Genomic DNA, 21,868 nt, shown 5'->3' on the forward strand with positions numbered 1-21,868 from the left:
AAACAACACCTGATCCCAAATACCTCGAGTTTCCCCAAAGACAAACTCCAGCCCAACTCTGTCAGCCTGTTGGGGTTCCAGAGGGTCAGAGAAGGGGTGAGGGGGGGGTCCTACGCTGTTCAGTCAGGGTCCCAGGAGCCAACAGTTCCCTTGTCCTAGGATAACTAGGACCAGGATAAGGGTCAGGTGGGGATGAGGGGATGTTTAGGTTATGGGTTAGGATTAGAGGTTGGGGGTTGTTGGTTTCACGGGGGTTTGGGTTATGATTAGGGTCAGGTGGGGGGTGGGGTTGGTTAGGTTTAGGGCTAGGATTAGGTGTTGGGTAAGGATATATAAATTCTATATGAATGTTGCTTCAAGACTTTCTCTGTAACATAGGCTGCCTTTACACTGCAGGTCTAGATGCTCATATCCGATTTTCTGACTATATCCGATTTGTTTGACGACCCGCTTACATCATCTTTTAAAAGTGACCCGTATCTGATGTTTGCATTTACAGTATATAAAGCTGAAACTATCAAACGTAGATGTTCTGAGGACTACGTAGCAGTATTTCCGCCCTCCGCGGACCTTTTTCGGACTTTTGTGACTGCGGTTGTCATGGAGGCAAGGTGGCGACGGAAGGAGGCGTTGCCTTGGGCGCTCCTGAGGGGATGCATGGGGGAGTAAAAATGAGGGCTGGTCGGCCGTCTTATGTTCTCTCTCTGAGTTTTGAATGAGGAAGTGTTTGCAGACGTGCTGTCCGAACAGTTTGATCCAAGTGTTAAACCTTTCCTGCGCGACGACTTCTCTTTTCCGAACGTGGTCAGAAACGCACGGGAGATTTCCTCGGGGGTTCTCTTTTCCGTTCTGAACCCTCAGCCAAAGACTCCAAAACCTTTGGGGGAGACACCTTATTTTTAATTTACGGTTCTCCGACAGTCCCCCGCTCCGCGCTCACAGGAGAGAGGGGGGCTCTCTCCTTACACACACACACACACACACAGGCAAGCACGCGCTCACACACACACATGGTCCCCATCATACACGCCCCCAAAGACATAAACGGCTTCTAGCCTGTTCCATAGCAACGGTGTCCCGCTTCATTAGTTACCGTTTGCGTCCGGACCGGGACCGGACATAACAGCGGTTTCCAACTACGGTCTGAAGCCTGAGGCTGAAAGATAACACGCTGACAGCAAAATCAGCGCACAAAAAGCACCTTAATAAGTCATGTGATCTCAGTTGGTGGTCTCCTGAGTTGCCGTCACTGACGTACGACTCGCATTTACTGGGGAATATCCGATCTGTCTGCTTACATGGCACACGCAAATGCACGTATCCGATTTGTTTCTGATTTATTTCCACATATGAGAGAGGCCTGTATCCGATCTGAGAAAATAGGAATCCATGCGCTTTTGTCCTGCTTACACGTTCACCGATCATATCCGATCTGTGCCACGTGAGAGGAAAAAATCGGAATTGGGTCACTTGAACAATGCAGTGTAAAGGCGGCCATAGTGGTCTCTTCACAGGTACACTGTCTGTGCTGGACTGCAACATCTCTCCAGGTCTTGGACATGACTTTCTGACCACAGAGGTCAACATCTTCCTCATCCTTGTGCATGAAAGTCATGGAGAGGATCATCTGACTCAGGGGTCTGCACCCTGAGGCTCCGGAGCCACGTGTGGCTCTTTAACCCTTCTATTGTGGCTCTCTGGTTAAAAAATAAATAAAATAAAATCAAGTTTTAAGGTTGGAAAATTACAAGTAAGTTGTGAGCAAAGTAAAAAGTTTGGGTTTTAGAGTGCTGGATAGAGAGAAAATGTTCATGCATCAACGGTAGAGCTTGACACGCTTGACATGTTTCTGCTTGTATGTTTGTGAGTTGATCTGTATTTGTGGGTCTGTAAAGACATGTGTGAAGGTTTGTTAAGCCAATAGGCACGTTTATTGTGTTTGTGGATGTGTTTGCTGTGGACAGGGTCAGAACTTTTGGTTCACATCTATGTGGAAGTCATACTGAGAAATCTCCAGCAACTTGTTGCCTCTTTTGTTTGTAACTGCTCTCCTTATGTTTCCATAATCATCCACCAACTACTTTTCTCCCTTTTCTGTTTGTTTAGCCACCCCCCCCCCTCCCACACCAACCCCACTCTACATAACAAAGACAAACTATTTATTATTGCTAAAAATATTGCTGCAGATAATAATAAATTAAGATCCACTCTGGAGTCACAGAGCTGGCCCAACCTTCTAGACTCCCTAAACATCAGTTGAACTCAATCAAGGAGCAGGTCTTTGGAAACTGAGCTGGAAGCTAAACTAATTTGAGTAAATATTAATAATTATTGACCTCTGAAAACATAGAAGAATGTTTCTGCTGTCTGAATAGTCAGCTGTAAAAATGGTGAGTGAGATTCAGGAAAAAATCTTAAAGGCAGTTTCCTTTCCAACACATCTATAGAGCTCTGCGTCTCTACCAAAGATCACTGCAGGCTTTGGATTGATTTTCAGCACTGGACAGCTCCCGTGTGGCTTCACAATTGCTGCAGAGTTTGCAAACAGCTCTTTTTCTGGCTCTGTCCTCTGAGAGTCATCTCCAATGGATGTTAAAAAAGAAAAGAAAATCTAAGAGAATATCCAGAAAGAGACAGAAATAGAACTTTTAAGTAAACTTAACACAAAATGAGTGAACCAAGAACAGGACACTATCTGTTGGAAACGTTAAGAATTAATGAACTTTCTTGGGTGAAGTAGTGAATGAGGATAAAGCCATGAGGATCATTAAATCTCTGGATCCAGACGACAATCTCATTGAGTTCCATGAGTCATTTAAGAATCCAAATTACATTAGTCTGGTCTATGAAAATCTGGATCTGAGCTTAGAGAACTTCATACAGAAAAACTCTCTCTGACCGACTCATTTGTGTGGAATCAGAGCAGCTCAGCAGTTGCTGGGAGCTCTGAACTTACTCTTTATTTTTATTTGATCAAAGGTTTCAGACAATCTGTATTATTATTGACTAATTTTCAATTGTAGATTTGATGTGAGAAGTTGTAAAATAGAATCTGAGAACTTGCACACCAAGAATCTGCATCTGTGTGTAAAAAACTTCAGCTGTAAAGTTTGACAAACAAAATCCCAACTGACAAATTCCCGTTTGCATGTGTTCATTTAGAGTTACAACCTCCATTTGGTGATTACAACTGCGCGAATCACAGCTCGCGACAACTGTGCTCAGACTTTTGACACGTTTCTTGTAAGAAATTTGTGTCAAAACAGATCTGTGTCCGATAATGGAATATGGGGGGCCAAGGGGGTGTCAACCAATCAGAGTGCAGGACTCAGAAGACTTGGTAAAGTTAGAAAGATCCTGACTGATTTGGACTTCCAGCCTCAATAACTCTTCTAATAAACGTTCAAATGTGACAGCAAGTCTCTCAATCATTTTGTATGAACACAGAGAGTGAACTCCATTTACAGCTGGAGAAGAACAATTCTCCTTAGAAAGCAGGAAAAAACATCTTTTTTCTTTGGAAATGCATTTGTAGTTATTGAGACCAGAAGCCCTCGCTCATGATTTCCTCACCATGAGGCATCTTTCAGAGGACAGTAAGGAGACGTATGCTGCCAAAGAACAAAACCTCATGAGAGAGGCCCAGTTTTCAGGAATGAAGGTAAAGTCTCCAGCAGCTGATGGTGCCGCTGTGGATGTGAGTGAGGTGCTTGAGGAAGAACTGCAGGATGGAATGTCAAATGCTTCAAAATCACATATCAAGATCTGTGAGGCGCTTCCTGCTACCATTAAAGATGACCTTCAGAAACCAGAAGACATCCTCCCCTGTGACCAAGAATCTCTGCATGGTTCAGGCTTTTCACTTGAGCACATTTTGATTGGAAAACAGGTGACTTCTGCCAGTGGAAAGAACACTAGTGACAAGAAATCAACTGACATTGAGATCCAGCTTCAAGAAGAGGAACAAAACAAAGAAAGTTTCCATGAATCTGGAAGATGTGGAAGGAGCTTCAGAAGAACTTCATCTCCATCAGACAGACACAATGACACGACTGTTGGTAATGAAGTAAAAACTATTGCTGGGGAAGGTCCATCACCAACAGAAGATCAATCAACACCAGCTGCTTCCTTACAAGAACTCCTAAACAAAACCTTAGAAGAAATTCTCCTCCTAATTGTCTCACCTAATATGATTTAGAGACAGAAGAGAGAAGAGCAGATATAGAAACAAAAGAGATTCTACTTTTAAAAAAAAACTATTTCTTCCTCTTGACATTTGAAATAAAGCAACGTGTCATAACATGACCCAATCTGCTGATGATGTCATCAGGTCAGGTGACATCATTACTAGGTTAGGTATTACTTATGATGGTGATGATGATGACTGATGATGATGACTGATGATGACTAATGACTGATGATGTCAGAGTCTTTGTGACATCATCTCAGAAATCTTTGTTTATAGACCCCAGGACTTTAGAAATTTGTTTGACAAAAACAGACGTTTTTGAGCAACTTCAAGCCTTTTTCAGTAAATCCACTGAAACTCTTCGTTCTCCTCTTTAGAGCCTTTTTCCCTGAAAGTCATTTGCAAATATTTACTGTGTTTTCATCACCAACACATAATATTTTGCCTTTTATTCTGGAGACAATGGCCTATAACAGGGGATACAAGAAAAACTTTGACGGCCAGAACTTCTGGCAGAACCCTCACGGTGTTGGAAATGCGCACCGCACTCACCGACATCATAAACAGGATTACAGAAATCCTAATCCCAATCCCGCTGTGCATAATCAACATGTGCAGCCGCAGCCAAATTTCCACCACGAAAATCAGAAGCAACAGTCTGATAAGGACTTAGTCATCGCTGAGCTTAGAAATCAGCTCAAACGCGCCCAACAAGAGAACATTCTGATGGTCCAGCAGAGAGTAGATTACATGGAGGAGATGGAAATGGAGCAAAACGCCTTCAGATCAGAACATCTGGCCTTGCAGAAAAAAAGCCTCCAATTGGCTGAAGAAAACAAAGAACTTCTGGACCAAAACAAAGATCTCAAAGTGTTTTCTCCAGACGAGGAATCTTTCATGGAGATGACAGAAGAGCTGAAGGAGCTGGAAAATGAGGCTCTAATTCTCCAAACCCAAAGAGACCAGAACACAGAGAAAAGGGTCCGTTTGGCAGAACTGCAAACAGCTTTTCAAGACAACCAAACAACCACAAAGATGTTTAAAGATGCAAACTCTTTGCTGGTTGTTAACATCCAGGAGCTGGAAAAGGAAAACCACCAGCTGAAGAGTCAACTGCAAACAGCTTCCCTTAGAGGGGATGAAGATGAGAAGCTGAACTATGTGGATGAACTCAGAAGAGCTGTGGAAGCCACCCAAGCAGAGATGCAATCGTTCATTGATGCTAACTGTCAGCTGATTCTAGAAAGCCAACAGCTCCAAAAAGAAAACAATGAAATGAGGAGACAACTGGAAGCTGCTTCCCAGCAAGAGCTCCTGATGAAAGATCTGAGAAATCATCTGAAATTCAATGTAGATGAGAAGAGGCGGTTAAAAAAGCTGCTGTCTGAAGAAGCTGGAAATGCAGATGAACTCAGAGAAAAACAAACTTACCTGGAGAATCAAGAGAAGGAGCTGGAAGAAAAGATCAGAGAAAAAGTTGAAGTAGAGCAAAACCCAAATCTCAGGAATGAGAGCCAGACACATGGAGAAGAAACAAGAGAGGAAAGAAACCAATGTTTGGACATGGAGGAAAATGAAGTGATGGAAGGAAAGGAACACCAGGAAAAAGAAAGTGAAGAAAGAATAGAGCTGCTTATTGAAGAAATAGAAGAAACACCAAATGATAGAGAAACTGAAATTGTAAACGAAGTAGAAGACCTGAACAAATGTCAGCAAATACTCCAGCAGGAAACTCCAAAGAATGTTAAAAAGGAGAAAAAACAGAAAAAGAAAGACAAAGAGAAGAAAGTGAAGAATAAGAAGAAAGTAGAAAAAGTCAAAGAGCCTAAAGAAAAACCTGAGAAGAGGTCCTCTGTCACCAAGTTTTTTCGTCGACTGTTTGGCTTCAAGACATAAATCCAGAGAACTTGAAGGAGGCTGGAGATCGTCTAGACATTAATAGTTGGGTTGTCATGGTTACAGGGGGTTAGGGTTTCAAACAATTAGGGTCACACAGGCAGGAGTGTATTTTGTAAATACTCTAAATCAGGGCTACTCAATCCTGGTCCTTGGGATCTACCACCCTGCCTGTGTTTTTGCTTTTGCCTTCCTTCTTTCTTGCTGCTGATTTGCTGACTCAGGTGTTTCCATGTTCTGACTGACTCAGCACACCTGGTCCAGGTACCAGCAGCAAGAAGTGCAGGGAGGGCTAGAAACTCCATGACCTTGAGGACCAGGATTGGGCAGCCAAAGTCAACTTTTTCTTCTAAATTAGGATTATAAATTTGCTCTTAAGGCGAACAAAGAGGCCTGTTCTTCAAAACACAATCAGAACTCTAGAAATATTTCCAAATCTGTTCATGTGACTGATCTAAAATATAATAAAAACATTAAAATTAACATGTTTAAATAAAAAGCACATTTTAGAACACTGTGGATTATTCTTTTTCTCTAAAATTGTGGAAAAAGAACAAAAAAGGGTAAAATAAAATGAAAGCTGTTCACTATGGGGTGTTTGAAAAAACAGGGCGGCACGTTGGTTTGTTGGGTCGACTTTATTACCTAACAGACCCGTGTCTGTGTGGGTTTTCTCTGAGTGCTTCAGTTTCCCCCCACTTCTCCAAATTCTTTATTTTTGTATAGATGGCAGGGATTTTTCAAAGTGTTGAAAGCATTATCTGACCAGACATTCACCTTTGGATTCACTGAATCACTTGTCAGGTACAGAGACATGCTGCCACATTAAATATTGGGTTAGATTAGGGATTTGGACGGTTTAGTACACAGAGATTTAGGCCGTGAATGTATAATTGGTGTTTGAAAAAACAGGGCGGCACGTTGGTTTGTCGGGTCGACTTTGTGTCCTGACAGACCCGTGTCTGTGTGGGTTTCCTCCGAGAGCTTCGGTTTCCCCCCACTTATCCAAATTCACTTGTGTTGACAAACTAAACGTATCTACACACAAAATAATCAGTCACCCAAAATTATTGGTAGCAAATGAAGAGGTTGAGCAGGCCTGTGGGTTTCCTCCGAGTCCTTCGGTTTTCCCACCCAAATTATAGGTAATTGGCTAAAACTAAATTCCCCTTCCCTGAATCGCCACCTTATCGTGGTGGGGGGGTTTGAGTGTCTGAATTTACCCCCAGAAACAATGCTGTCAGGGGCATTTGCCCCGCCTTAGAGTCAAGGCAAATGCATCATGACGGTGTAGCTCCTGGGAGACTTCAGGCAGGACTAAGGGCGATTCAAAAGATCCTCATGAGAACAGAAACAGCAAAGATCCAGTTTCCATGTCCTAAACAAAAATTCTAAACCAAATCAAAAGAAAGTCAGGCAGCTGGTGGAATGTGCTGCTGCAGTCTCCTCTGTTAGGAGACTCTCATGGATGGATGGATTATTATTATTTTTATATTATTATTTCAGAACAACTGATTTAACTTTTTGTTCATTAGATTTCTCCCAGTGAAAGAGTCAAACACCCCAAGCAGCAGACACACCTGCATGAAATTGAAACACAAATCTAAATACATCAGTAGGCTGAAGGGCAGATGGAAAGGTAAATTGAGTTTCAGACCCCTGATTTAAATTATAATTTGATCCAGATCTGAGGAGTCCATGTCCTGTGGTTTTGGAACAGAATCCAGTTCTAGGTGATCTTAGTGTGAAAACTGCAGTGGAATGTTCCTTTAGTGTCCTCCCAAATCAGAAGCTGTGAATCGGATGCCAACTTCAGCATCACATCTTCTCCCTCCCTCGATAAACCTGCATAATGGCTGCTCTGCCAACGTGCACGAAAGCTCTCATATCTGCAACAACCTGATTGGCTGTTGCCGGTCACATGGATCACGTCAGCCAGAGACTGCATACATTTTTAAAATGAAATTAAAAAATTGTTGAAAAACCCAACAAAATTGGGTTTACCATTTTATTTCTTCTTCAACGTATTCATTTCAAACCAAAAACAGCAATAACATGAAATTGTTACGGTTTATCAGGATGACCCAAATGCAGGACCAGACTCTGAGGTTGAGGGAAGATCCAGAGTTTTTTTAATAACAAAAAACACCACACTAGAACCCACAGCCAATCTGCACACAAGACACAACCTGTACAATAAAACACAACTGAAGACTGTGACAGAAATGACATTTTGAACAACTGCCAACAATTTTCTGTTTATCTATTTTTTCTGTTTCCTTCTTCAATTTCAATAACAGGCGGCACTTGAGCTGCATGCAGCTCTCTGCCTTTTAGCATAGTTTCTATATACATTTTCTCCTACATGTACAGAACTTCATACAGAGAACTTCATACAGAAAAACTCTCTCTGACCGACTCATTTGTGTGGAATCAGAGCAGCTCAGCAGTTGCTGGGAGCTCTGAACACACTGAAAAGTACTGAAGTATTTCACGATGACATTAAATTAGATGATATCATCATGGTCAAGCAGGACTGTACATCTTATAAATGAAAACTTATTGATTTTGGTTTGGCCACGGACTCATATGAATACCCCTACCATTTTCCACTGTAATGACAATGATGGAAAATTCTTTAGTAAATTAATACACGCTGCACATTTTTCTCCGTCCTTTTTATTGTTATAAAAATGAGCATATCTGCCGGCTCAAACTTAGACATATGAGAGTTCAAGAAATATAATTACTAAAGATGGAAAAAATATTAATTGAATTGGAGTAATATGACATTTAGTTAGATAAATATGTATATTTGACTTGTATAAACAACTATTGAGTTTCATACACGGAAAGAATTAGGTTGAATAAATTTAACTCTATCACCAATAGAAGTAATTCATTTAAGGTGGCAAAATTGGATAAGTTATATATATATATATATATATATATATATATATATGCGTCACAAGGAAAATGGAAATGAGATCAGAAACTCGTGTTTACTTTGTCTGTTCTTCTACTGCAAGCAGAAACTCTTGTTTATGCAGCCGTGTTACTTTTTGATGGGCGTATAATCTTCATTCGTCGTCATTAAAATCTCAGACTCCGTCTAACTGAAGTATAGCGCTTTCTTTTTTTTCACCACGCGTTACCATGGTGACTCCAGAAATCGGCGATCCATTGAGAATGTCTTTATGTACTTGCCGTGTACCCGCATTAACCCAGGGTTACCAAGTCGAGCGTAATTACGCTAACTCATATCCGGTCTTTTGGAACCGACATACCCAGAGTAAGCAAGTTCAGGCAGATTTTAGCCAAACTTCAGGATTCAAGACAGGGTAGTTTAAACATGCTTCCTGAAAAATAGGGAATATCAAAGCATGCCTTTAATGCATTCAATAAATACAGAAATCCCTCGTTCTCCAGCTGCTGCAGGGACGGAGCCCCTTGTACATTTAAACAGTTTGTTATTGCACGGATTGCAGTGCTTTGTAGCGGACTTGGATAAGAACGAGGGAAGCACTGCAGCTGCACAGCGGCTAATAGGCTAATGCACTTAGCATCGACCAAAATGCTATCGGAAAAGCGGGCCAAGGTTCTGCAGAACCTCCCAGCAATGGATTATAGTTCAGCGACCTGATGGGTCAGAGTGATGTGTACAACACTCTGAAAAAAGGCAGACATCGTGACGATCAGCCTTAGTTTACTTCCGTGTGAGAAAACGTGGCTGCAGCGGTGCAGATATGTAAACAAAGCATCTTTGTCACATTAAAGGAACTTTCCTTCATCCTATCATGCTGCCTCATCATCACACTTTATTGTTCATGGAAAGAATTAGTGCCCCCCCTATTTCTGAAACACCATTCCAGCTCCTGAACCGTTTAAAAGTACTGGAGGAGCTACATTAAGCAATATTGAAAATAAACAGCACTTCTCCCCCCAATCATACTTTCACAACCTTATTGGTTAAGGCACATTCATTCCATTTATTTTCATATAATAAAATGGAAATCAGACAATGTTGACTGTTCCCTGTTGTGATCATTGGAGTCACATTTTCTGACCCGTTCCCTGGAGACGCGTTAATGTTGGGGGGCGGGGGGGGGGGGGGGTTTGTGTCATCTGATAGCAAGATAGCACAAGTGTTAACACCAATGCTGAGCATTATAAGAAAAGCTGCAACTTTCTAACATGTAGTAAGTAGGGCAGCCTTTATTTTGAAATCCCTGCAGACTAAAAGATGCAGCAAGTTCCAGGATTCTCTTGACAGAGTTTTGTTTCAGGCAAACATCAGCTGGAGCATTGATGGAGGCTCCAAAAGCCTCAGTAATCAGACCCTGGATCCCAGTCTTGGTGAGCTGCAGTCTAGAGAACCGCTGCTGAATTAAATGAAAACACAATACAGATAAATGATATGGAGGACGGGACACAGAGGAAACACAGAAGCTATTGGAGAGAACAAGGAAGAAGAGGACCAATGAAGTTCAGTTTTTACAGATTGTTTATTACAAATAAAATGTTCACAAAATACAAAGAAGTTGTTCTTTCTCAGTCCATCTCCATCTGTTTCATTTTTTTCATAATACATGGACAAACTGCTGCTCTGAAGGGTTTTCCCTTTTATCTTCATGAAAGTCATGAGAAGCTCCTCAGGAACTGCTTTGTAAGTTATTGGAAAAAAAACTCAATATGTATTTACTCTATATTCACTCTTTATTGTCAAATGTTACAGTTTATTAGTTTACTCTTCAGTTTATTTGGTCTTTACTGACGCTTACACCCTTAAAAAGTTAGAAAAAAATTTATGACACATGTTGTATAAAAAGCTTTTAGATTTCAGGGTTTCAAAGTGAAAGTGTTTAATATCAAAGCTGGTTTCTACAACTATTTTTCAGTTCAGTTTTTTTCTCTATTTACGATGTGGTGTCACCCCCCCCGAGTGGTTTAGTGAATGTTAACCAGTTAAAGTCTGTTTTGGGACCGTCTGGTGGTCCACATCTGGCAGACCCTCCCTGCTCTTCTACATGTCACAGGATTCCTTGTAACACACATTGGTAATGTTATAACCTGTGCCCGTGTTGTTTTTCAGACCAATGGAACGACTGAGTAACAGCTGGTTATTTCTTTATAGAGATCTATGGGGTTTTGGTTTGCTGTGACCAACAGGTGCTTCCTGTTTGGAACGCAAAGGGGAGGGGTCACTTAGTCCAGTTCTCTTATACAGTCATGGGCTGAGACCAATGAGTTCTATCGCTAGAAGGCATAACATTTCACAGGTAAGTACTATAATTTTTTATTTCATGCTGCAGGGGCTTCATTAATCGTACACATGTTGACATACATGATGCTGCAGGGCTATTACCAGCATGCTGCATGATGTACGTATAATTTGCTGTCGACAGAAATGTAAACTTTATTTTGCTAAACCTGTATACAGCATGCTAGGCTATTATAGTAATATGGATTTATACATTTCTGACTGAACTTTTCTTGCAGGTTTGATTCAGGCTTAAGGAAAAAGTGGTTCTTAGCTATCAAAAGAGCAAACCCAGATGGATCACTGTGGTTACCAACGAGTAATACAGTCTGGAAATGTTCAAAACATTTTGTGGAAACACATTTTGATAAGACTGGCCAAGCTGTTGGCTTGAAACCGGCACCATAAAATCTCAGTTACACCAAATTGATCACTCACATGAATCAGTAGAAATCTATTGTTTTCTTTTCTAGGGTAAATATATTGTTCACTTTTGGACTTTTTGTTGACTATTTATTATTATTATTGTATTGTTTGACTTATTTATTTATTGTTATTATTTACTTATTGTTGGGTTTTTCTATATAATTTAAATTACATGTCAAAGAGGTTTAAAACTTCTAAATGTTTAGAAATTATTTTAAAGAATTCTTTGTAATAATTTTTTATTTGTAAGTCCTGCAACAATGCATTTTCCTTAAAGTTTGAGCTTTTAAGGCCGACTCTTAAAGACAAATGATGTATCTATCTATGTATATATATATATATATATATATATAAAATATATACATTATATATATATATAATTTAAAATATATTTATATATATGTATATATAAATGTAAAAATATATATAGTATATAAAAACTTCTCAGATGCCACTAAATGCAATAGAAAGCATTGTCATGTGGGGGCCGTCGACCTCACCAAGATGGCGTCGTGCTCCGCCACCGTGGGCCAGGCTTCTCAAGCGGACATGTCTCCTTTACTGATATAACTCATTGGCTGAGACCACTGAGGAAGAAAGCTGTCTCTTAATCTATTTGTTCTTGTTTTAAAATGATCTGCGTCGCCACCTAGAGGGCAGTAGAGGTGATGTCCTAGGTGGAAGTTGTGTCTGCTGATGTTCTGGGCTTTACTGAGGGAGTGGGAGCTGTAGATGTCCAGCAGAGATCTTCTCTGATGTAGTAAGTGGTGTCAAGGATCTGCTCAAATCTACATTGTCTTCATCCCCCTCCCACAGATCCCCTGCCATCCCTGGAATTCGGCTGCAGTCCGGCTGCACGGCCAGGGGAGGCAGTTCTTGTTTTCGGCTGCCCTTCGGGGCTGCCGTGGACTGTCTCCTCTGGCATCCTCAGCCCTACCAGGCTGAGGAAAGGGAGGACTATGCTGCAGCACAGCTGCCTGACGAAGGGGAGCTCCCACCGTGGTTGGGTCAGTGTGTCCGTGAGGATCGTTCAGAACTTACTGACTGAAGCTTTTCCCTGTTTTCTTTTAGGGAGGATTTTCAGGGGGGCCACTATTAAATATGGTGAGTGACGTTCATCTGAGCAGAAGCTGGATTCTGACAGTCAGAGTGTGATGCTGTGATTGGTCACTAAGAATGGTGAAGGAAACAGGAACCCTGTGGGTGCAGACTTGTTCCTTCCTGTATGTTTGTGCAGTGAAGGTCAATCCAAACTGTCATCTGTACTATGAAGATGACTGGGTTCTACTGACTCACTGGTTTAACTACATGGGTCCAGGTCAGGGCAGCAGGTCATTGTTTTCAGAACCAATGTGTTTTCTTTTGTCCTGCAGTTCTCTGTAGGCTAGGTGAGTTTGTTCTCGCCTTTGGTTGCTCATTGGGCCTGCAGATGATGGCGAATGCCTCCACGCCATCTGTCACCTCTCCTCAGCATACTTCTGATTCCTGGGAGCACCGCGATGCACGTCCTCGCCGGATGCGCACAGCCGCAGTGGTCCAGCTCATCCCCGGACAGGCAGTCCCCTGTGGCACCTCTCCGGACAGCTGTGCGTGGGAGGATAAAACAAGAAGGAAGGGAGGAGGAAGGAACGGCGTGTCAAGTTTGATGAGCCATCTCATTGATGTCTTATCTTGGCGTTGTACATGGCCCCATTCTTCAGCTCCACCTGGATAATGGTGAGAACACCATCAGACCTACTTCCTATTGTCCAAACTTAGATCGTCATTAAACCACCTCCAGGAATGTAATTACGACCATTTCATGTGTCGTGGTGGGACTTTTCAGCTATGACTAATGGTCATAATTTAAAATAAGCCACACCTCCTGATTGAAATATTCAGATTTATAAAACCGTGCGCACGCACATCCTACGCATCTTTCCCTTAATAATCACAACCAATTCTAAATGTAGCGCAGCTTTTGCGGCTTCATGACACGCCCATAGTTGCCCATAAATAGTCCGTGAAACGCCCACAAATCAATATTCATTGATTGCGAAACCATGGCAAACACCGAGAGGAAATCCAGAAAACGTAACTTCACTCAATGTGAAGTAGAAGTTATCGTTGGCGAGGTGGAAAAGAGGAGAAAATTGTTGTTTGGAGGGCACAGTGTGGGCATTACTAATGCCAAAAAGGCACGTGAGTAACAAACGGGGGCAGACGCCGTAAATGCTGTAGCCTCACAACTGTGGCCGAAATAAAAAAGAAATGGTCGGTCATCAAAGTCGATGCAAAAAAACGTCTGGCGCTGCATCGCCAGAGTGTGTCTGCCACGGGGGGGGGGGGGGGGGGGGGGGGGGGACACACCGGAGCTGACCCCTCTTGATGATACCGGGTGACACACCCTCAAAAGCATGCAGAAGTCCAACTGGACGGCTCGAGGAAGTCGGAATCGGCTCATAAGCCACTCGTCCTCGTTTGCCAGCAAGTCTTCTTGCTGTCTAAAGATGCGTTCACTCCGAATTCTCCCATTTGCCACGTCTTCTAAGAGCGCAAGATCAGCCATTGTGCGTCATTACGCATTGTGATGGGGCATTTTATTTCCCTCCATTCAATTACATCTGACAAGCTACGGATGTGGGTAATAATCCACGTGGAAATGGGAAATTGTTCAGCGCAAATGTAATTTCTTGTTGCTTTCTGAATGGTTGAGACATACGCCATACATTGTTTTATCAAAAATAAAACTAAAGGCATATGCATGAATACCATAATTCCGTATCTTATGAAGAAATCTTTTACTATGAAAACAACTTTCCCCAGTGGACAATTAATACGTCTGTCTGTCTAATTGCACCTATATCTGCTCCGCCAGACGGACACATTAACGAGAATATCAGTTTTGTACATTATTTCGTTCTGTTAACTCTATTATTTATGAGGATGAATTGCACAACATGCCAATATTCTCTACTCTACGCAATAGTTGATATTTATAAAAAAAGCACACTTGATGGGAAAATGTGCGGTCCTTCACGCAAGCTCTGACCCAGGCGTACGCACAAAAACGGGTGAAATGAGAAACGGCGACACCGTCGGCAGATGGAAGAAACACGTGAAAGTGACAGTGTGTGCCAAATCGTGCTGGCATGTGCCGTGCTACACAATGTGGCACAGCTTAAAAACGTGCCTCTACCCCCTGGCGCAGATTGCTGTGTTGGGCCCGACCCTGAACCCCATCCCCACGCATTTGAGCCAAATGCTGCTGCTGTGAGCCAGCGTTTGGAAGTGATGCGTCGCTTGTAAAGAACAACAAGAGGTGTGGAAAATATTATTTATTCAAGAATTCCCTCATCGTGCAGTTTATTTCAGTCGGGGCATTCTGGATTTCGCCCAACTCCTTGGCCACCTCTCTGATTGGACTACTGACTTCCCTCTGCATTCAAGGACTGCATCGGTGAGGACACGTCCACTGCTGGAGGGTTGAGAGCCGCGTGCCGTGGAGACGCTGGGTCCAGACGGCTGCTCAGCTGCAGCATCGTAACCACTGGCCCCGCTGGAACACCCAGCAACTAAAATAAAATTGTTCTATATTAATAATCTGTAACTATGTGGCCTGCATACATGTGACTTGACTGCATTCATTTTAGTTATTTCTCTTACCTGTGTCACCAGGTGCATCTGGCGCGTCGGTGCTCCCCCTCCGCCTCAGTCACAACTCCACTTAAAGGGATTCCCCAATAATTGCCGTCAGCCTCTCATCAAGAGAGGTCAGCTCCGGTGTCGTCCCCCCCACCCACCCACCGTGGCAGACACACTCTGGCGATGGAGCGCTACACATCTTTTCGCCTCGACTTTGATGACCGACCATTTCTTTTTTATTTCGGCCACAGTTGTGAGGCTACAGCATTTACGGCGTCTGCCCCCGTTTGTCACTCACGTGCCTTTTTGGCATTAGTAATGCCCACACTGTGCCCTCCAAACAACACTTTTCTCCTCTTTTCCACCTCGCCAACGATAACTTCTACTTCACATTGAGTGAAGTTACGTTTTCTGGATTTCCTCTCGGTGGGTGCCATGGTTTCGCAATCAATGAATATTGATTTGTGGGCGTTTCACGGACTATTTATGGGAAACTATGGGCGTGTCATGAAGCCGCAAAAGCTGCACTGCGGTGTTGAACAACAGTTCCTGGCGCAATAGAGGTCTCCAAAAACAAGCAAAAAGATTTTAAACACATTCAAAAAAGACTATAACTTTCACTCTTAACAGAACAGACTGACATAAGCTGGAAAAAAACTATTTCCATGGGACTGATATGATATTATAAATTCTTACAACAGTCTTTGTATTTTATATTCTTTAAGCAACAATTATCAAAACCAAAGAAAAAAAAAGAACCAATATAAATCTGTAAACATACTATTTATAAAGATATTAGTTTCAAATTTTTGGCAATACTTTGTGTAACCAGATGCTTTAATATTTAGTCAAATTTTTGAGAATTAGAAAAACTTTTCCCACCAAATGTGTTTTTGAGACTTCATCAAAGGAACCATTTGGAAAAGTCCTTCCACTGCCTCTAGTGGAATGAAGATGAACTACAGGGTAGAAAACATGGACCACGTTCTACGCAGAGTTTTGAAGGAAAGTTGGAATCCTGGTTATTAGATTGGGGTCTCAGAAATGTGTGGATGAATTATAATACCAATGTCAGGCCACAGGGTTAAACAGGATGATGAGAATCTAGGTCATGATAGCAGCAGAAGCCAGCCAGCCTTCAGCTCAGTGAACAGAGGCTCAGGCACTTACTTTCAAAACAGCTCAATGTGAACCAAAGCCGTCGTCAGCGATGGACCTGAACCTGACACAGGCTTTTGCAGTTCCGCAAACCTATAAGACACAACAGCAACGCCATTTTGAAGCAGGCTGACGTCTCAATGCTGCCTAACAGACCCAAACGCCACCTCCTGGCAGAAAACTGCAAAATCAGTAGGAAGCTCTAATTGAGCTTTTCTTAGTGTTGTGATTATTATCAATGGCCTGCTCACTCATAATTCTTTATCTAATTTTTTAATTTTCTTGGCTGCAAAGACCCAGAAGAAGGGTTAGCATTAGGCCAATACGTACTAAAAACATTAGCGTGGAGGAACTCCAAAATGTCAGTGAGCATCGTGGATGTAAATATGTGGGAATAACATCAGCCTTTATTTTGTCTGGACACCACGTATCGTGGGGCGTCGCTCTCGCTGGGCCAAGGCAGCTGCCGGTCCAAAGACAAAGCTAGTCCGAGGAAAGCTTTGACGAACCGTGGTGCGTCCAAAGGAGGACCACAGAAGGAGGAAATGCTGCTTCGTGGTCCTGAGAAGCTGTGTACAATCATCAGGAGTGCACATCCATCACAAAGCCCTCTCCTCTGCCGCTAACACAAAGCTACAAGCCTGGCCTCACTGCTCCTAGCATGTCTGTGTCTCTTAGCAGCCGGACACACGGAGATACAATGATGTCATGACGCCGCCTCCCTTTCTGGAAATGCGGAGTGGAATTGACTTATGCTACACCTTTAGCAGGTTGGATGTGAAAGCTAAAATGCATTCCCTCTTTGCATTTTTGTTAATATTATGAAACATAATAAGCGGTAGAAAATGGAAAAGCATTCTGGAGGATTGTTTGATTTTCTTTTTGAGTCATTAATTCAGTTACATTGTGAAAATGAAAAAGTATTTCAGTTAATCCATTTTAATTTTCAAATTACATGTTTCCAACTGAATTATGCTACCCATTTACTTAACCACTTTTTGATAATGAAATGTCAAATACTATTTTCTATATCATTTTAATCAAGTGAAAAACTGAGCAGTGTTGAAGAAAAAGTGGTTTGGTGAATTGCTTTTTCTTTTTCATTTTGAGTCAACAAATGCAGCTTTATTTTGAAAAGAAAACAGCATTTCTGGTATTGACTTATATTTTTAGTTATGCTACAGAAACGCTTCCATTCCTACCAGTTCCAGCAGAGAAAGGGTTGTCCAGTGTCCAGCAGAGGGCGCTTGGTCCTTCGCTAGGATCACTTTCATGGTTCAGGGTTGGTTCGCCATCTTGTCTCTTCCGCTCATGGATCTCAGAAGAATCCGCTTTATTCGGCCCAACCTTCATGGCCCATCAGATAAACATAAAATGCACTTATTAGGCAAAATAAAATAACAGCCAATCGGCACAAACATGTAAACATAAGGTCGCATTTTTAAATTAAAATTTTAAACAACCATTTTCAAGTTACGCATCACGTAAAAATGGCGGTTGGATGTCTGGGCGAGGACTACACTGACTTTACGCGCCAAAACTTCAACAACTTGACAAATAAAAGATAAAATAGCATGAATTCACTACCTAAGCTTGCTATTTCACAACATTTACAAATAAAAAGTCAAATTAATGCAAATAAAAAAATGTTTTTTAAACACTCACCATTAGGTCCCGCTTACATGAATATCTTCTTTTTCAGGTGAAAAAGGAAAAGCCAACTTTACCACCGAGTAAAATGAACAAAAACTTTATCGAACATTTATTGGACTCTGATCAACCCCACTCTCATCTTCTCCCTCGTTTGATAAGCTGCACAATGGCTGCTCTGCTAACATACAGGAAAGCTCTCATATCTGAAACAACCTAATTGGCTGTTGCCGGTCACGTGGATCACGTCACCCAGAGACTGGGTACCTTTTCAAAATAAAAGGGAAAAAAAATACAAAAACCAAACAAAATTGGGTTTACCAGTTCTTTTCTTCTTCTACTTCAACGTTTTCCTTCCAAACCAAAGACAACAATAATATGAAACATCATTTTGAAAAATGTTTAATTCACCAAATTTTTCTGTTTTCTTCTTCTATTTTTATCTATTTATTTACTATTTTTATTTTTGGGGTTACTTTTTTAAGGGTATTTTAACCTGGGTTACATTTAGAAGGAATTATTTTCTCTTCCAAAATGAACCCTTTAACAACCCCTCCTAAATAAAATGAAAAACAATAGAAAAATAATAATTGAATGAAACTTTATTTATCTCTCAGGGAGAAATTTACCAATTAGCAGCCCAAAGAAAAAACAAGTGATAGTACGATTGCAAATCACTAGATATTGGATCAAACTAACAAATCAGTAAATAGCTACATTTATATTTGTACACATTTTGATGACCTGATAACACAGAGTTGTGCAGTCTGATAGCAGTGGGAATGACAGACCTGCAGTAGCGCTCGTTTCTACACTGTGGGTGTCCTAATCTGACACTGCAGGAACTTCTGAGTCATTTTGCAGTCGCCTGCAGTGGATGAGAGCTGCTGTGTGTAATGGACCCCCTTTCCGGCATTTGTTACCAAAATTCATTTTCGTGGAAGTGTGTGTATGCTGGAGCATTCTTTTTGGTGGGGTAACGGTGTGTGTTCTAAAGGGTAAGCAACCCCCCCCCCCCCCCCCACCACCACCACCAAGGGTCCTACATGTCTAAGGTGTAATGCACTTTTCTCCTTTGTGAGCTTCAAGTAGTTCCCTAAACTAACCACACCCCCGCCCACTTATTTTCACCTTGTTTAATTGTGTATATATATATTTTTTGTAACGCATAAAAGTAAAACAGATGCAATTAACTAAAAGAAAAACACATTTTACTTTATAGTTTACATCCAAAGAGATCTTTATAGTTTTACATAAAAAAATAAGAAATAAAAATCAATAATATCATTTTAAGATCTTCATTCACCTTCTGCTGTTTTGGGTTCATGGGGCTGCTGGAGCCTATCCCAGCCTCTCATGGGTGAAGGCAGGGGACACCTTGGACAGGTCACCAGTCTGTCACAGGGTCATATATCACACACCCATGAACATTCATGGCTATGGATCATTTAGACTGATCAATTACCCTATGAAGCATGTTTTTGGACAGTGGGAGGAAGTCAGAGTCCCTGGAGAACACGCATGAGCGGGGAGAACATGCTAACTCCACACTGAGGGGTCCCCCATTGAGGGTCTGGTTCAGGTCCCCCAGCTGAAACTTGAACCAGAGCCTTCTTGCTGTGAGATAAGAACACTAACCACTGCGCCACCGTGCAGCCATTTTCAGACTAAGATTAGAAGAGTTTTTCCTAAATGTGCTAAAAATATATTTAGGAAAAATATATTTTTTAGGCCTATAGACCCAATTAAGATATTTGGCCTATTGGACAAAAATAAAGAGAGTGAAAAACTGCAGGGTTTATTCTAGAAGCTGCTCTCATGTGTGACTGCAGCATCTTAGTCCAACAGCTGATCAGTGTTTCCTGCCGGGTGTGGTGGCGCACGCCTGTAATCTGCGCTCATGGAGGCTGAGGCTGGAGGATGGTTGGAGCTCAGGAGCTCTGAGCTGCAGTGGACTGTGCTGATCGGGTGTCTGCACTGAGTTCGGTACCGATATGGTCTTTCTGGGGGAGCCCAGGGAGACCAGGTCGTCTAAGGACGGGTGAACCGGCCCAGGCCGGAAACGGAGCAGGTCAAAGCCCGCGTGCCGCTCAGCAGTGGGATCACACCTGAGAGTAGACGCTGTAGCACAGCCTGAGGAAACATCCAGACCCAGCCTTTTGATCTACTCTGTACTCTTCATCAGAATATTCTGACAAGAACTCCCACAGTTGTTGATCCAGCAGCTTCTGGAAACTTTAACAAGTCTTCTCTTTTTAGTGAAAAACATTGTTTCTTGTTGCTCCTACACCGCCCCCTGCTGGACTGTAGAAGGAATGACATCAAATAAAACAAACAGCTGTTTTCTCACTAAATGATGAAGAACAGCTCCTGTCCACTGTACCTGCTTGGTGGCGTCGTCATGGCGAGATACGTGAGCTGTGCTGAACAACTTCTCTGCTTTCATGATATCCGATGCTCCCATTTTTTACAAACATATCTTCTTTGTTCTTGTGCTGTTTTCACTTTATTTATGGTCAACTTTGATCATTTCTTTATGTTTTTTTTAAGCTTCAAAGTTTGTAACATCTTCAAATTTTCAGCCATTTCTTTTCTTTTTCATTTTCTGCTGAAAAAGCTCTTCATGAAATAAATAAGTCATTCTGAAAAACAGCCATGGAAATAAAAACAAAGCTACTTTGGAAAATAGTCATTTTGAAATCCAAGGTTCTGAAAAAAGACATAGAATAAGAATAATTGATGAATAATGATTCAAATGAATATTTTAAAATGCTGTTTTAAAATAATGAAAGCAAAATGAAATATATTAGGGTTGGGCGATGTCCCCTAAATTGGCCGTTGACGATGTTTGCTGTCAACCATCGGGATGGACGATGATATCGTTGGGGGGGGGGGGGGGGGTGTTCTTATATAATTGTTATTCCTTATTTTACTTTATTACTTTATTTATTTCATTACCTAACTAATGACTCATCCGCGATGATCCAGTATAAACTGAGGAAAGTGACTTTAAGAAAAAAGAGTAACAAACAAAATTGAAAGAAGTGGTCCGCTCCCGCACTTAACTAGTCAAGTGGACCGGCGCAGCGCGGACTTACAGCTTTATGTCTGAGGGGAAGGGGGGGGTGCTTTGTTACTTGAGCGGTATGTGTGGGAGATTTAAGACTGCGATCCGTCCCGCAGCTCTAGGGGAACTAGCTACCGAACTCAGAACCGGGTCTAAAAGTGTGTGTCTGAGCACACTGTGGTGTGAGCTTCAAAGCAGAAATGTCGCTCAGTCCTTAGAAATCGTTCAAACAATCACGTGGATTTGTGTTTCGAGTCGCGTCCCGACAAAATAAAGGCTGATGTTATTCCCACGTTTATGTGCAGCCAGGATGCAGATTGCAGCACCACCCAAAGCTAATGCTGTTAGCCCGTGTTAGCATTCTGCTAATTCCGGCTCCGTTCTGCAACAGAAAAAGCACTGACCACACGGATTAAAATTAAAACGATGAGCAAACAGGCGTTTCATAATAATCGTAACATTATTAAAAGCACGTTTAGAAGATCGACTCGTATATTACCGAGCTGACATGTCAATGTATATAGCCGCTCGGCAACATCGTTTTGTATTGAATTTTTACATTCAATAAAGTTTGAAAAAAAAATAGCCGCTCGGCGGA

The 21,868-nt window shown here is 41.8% G+C and overlaps 1 long non-coding RNA gene across 2 annotated transcripts; it reads right to left on the reverse strand.

Annotated features, from left to right (window-relative positions):
- Positions 1-15,073: 15,073 nt before the first annotated feature.
- On the reverse strand, positions 15,074-18,434 carry LOC144988039 (uncharacterized). 2 transcript variants are annotated; one of them, XR_013651774.1, is made up of 4 exons: positions 18,219-18,434; positions 17,756-17,900; positions 15,417-16,646; positions 15,074-15,325 (listed from the first exon to the last, which is right to left on the reverse strand). It is a non-coding gene; the product is annotated as an uncharacterized LOC144988039 (long non-coding RNA). The 2 variants fall into 2 exon arrangements; XR_013651773.1 differs by having other exon boundaries at positions 15,074-16,646; positions 18,219-18,411.
- Positions 18,435-21,868: the final 3,434 nt, after the last annotated feature.

This window comes from Oryzias latipes, chromosome 19 (assembly GCF_053564925.1).
Source record: "Oryzias latipes strain Hd-rR chromosome 19, Olatipes_Hd-rR_3.1".
NCBI lineage: Eukaryota > Metazoa > Chordata > Actinopteri > Beloniformes > Adrianichthyidae > Oryzias > Oryzias latipes.